Raw genomic sequence first — 1,232 nt, forward strand, 5'->3', positions numbered from 1 at the left:
GGATGGTCTGGGAGATGATGTTTTGGTGGTCGGGGTGGGGTTATGATCAAGGGGACGGTAGGAGGAGGTGTCAGAGATCTGACACATGGCTTATATATAAGTTATCCTTATAGGAGAAAAATACAAAGAATACTTGCACACACAGCAACAAATGTCCCCGAGAATATCAGAGTCAATGTCCAAGCCTCTTCAAGAAGGGCAAGGTGCCTTGACTGTCTTTGCTCAGTCAGACAGTTTCATGCTTCATTCTTCCTCCCTTCTGAAGGTTCAGAGTGCTGAGACTGGGTTTTTGTTTTTTTTTCATTCCCAGCAACTGCAGTGATTCGGTCGGTGGGTTTGGTAAATTGACACCTGCCCATGAGCAGTTTGTGGACTATTTCAGCTGCCCCTCCCCTTTGCTGTTCTCGGTGAGACCTTGAAAGTGTTTTCGTTGCTGCAGATCAAGCATTCAAAGGTCATTTCGCTTTCAACGCCACGAGAAAGTTTAGTTTGGAGTTCCAGCACATGCTCACAGACTCACCATGGTTGCCCCTGCGAGTGTATATCCTAAAACACGTTAACTTTTATGAAGGCTTGTGCTTGTTCTACCATGACAGGCAGTGAGTTGCCTTTTCCCACCATTGGCAATCTAAGTGAAAAGTTAAGCTTTTCCTGCTTTGACTCCTACCGCAACCTGCCTTTGCATTTGTTCTCAGTTTTCACCCGTAGTCAGCAGGATTCGAACCTGCGTAGGAATACCCCAATGGATTTCAAGTCCATCGCCTTAACCACTCGGCCATGACTACTTGGACAAAAACTATGCCGTTTATCTTTTCAGGTCGCTCTCCGTGCCCAGTCGCGCTGTGGATGGATGAATTATTGCTGGGTTTGTTTGAATCCAATCACTTTGCAGATTTCTAAAGTGTTAAATTTGGTACATGGTGACTCTAGTTGTTTCATCCAAATAGATAAAATAAACATTAATTTACAAGTGAAAATATAAATTGCAGGAAAAATCTCAGCAGATCCGGGAGCATCTGTGGGCAGAGAATTTGAGTCAACGTTTCAGAACTTCTTCAGGACTCTGTTGTCTCCTTTCTGTCGTGCAGTTTCTGTTTTTGTTTCAGATTCCAAGCAATCCCAGCTCTTTATGGTAGCTATTAAAGCAACATCGAAATACCTTTGAGGTCACTCACCGGACAAGATTTACGTTTGGGGAATATTTTCCCGACTGCATTAAAACCCGTAATTGT

At 43.8% G+C, this 1,232-nt stretch overlaps 1 non-coding gene across 1 annotated transcript; it reads right to left on the reverse strand.

Annotated features, from left to right (window-relative positions):
- Window positions 1–703: 703 nt before the first annotated feature.
- On the reverse strand, window positions 704–785 carry trnas-uga. Its single transcript has one exon. It is a non-coding gene; the product is annotated as a tRNA-Ser (tRNA).
- Between the last annotated feature and the right edge of the window lie 447 nt (window positions 786–1,232).

The sequence above is a fragment of the Rhincodon typus genome, unplaced genomic scaffold, assembly GCF_021869965.1.
Source record: "Rhincodon typus isolate 14 unplaced genomic scaffold, sRhiTyp1.1 hic_rhity00004483, whole genome shotgun sequence".
Classification (NCBI taxonomy): Eukaryota; Metazoa; Chordata; class Chondrichthyes; order Orectolobiformes; family Rhincodontidae; genus Rhincodon; species Rhincodon typus.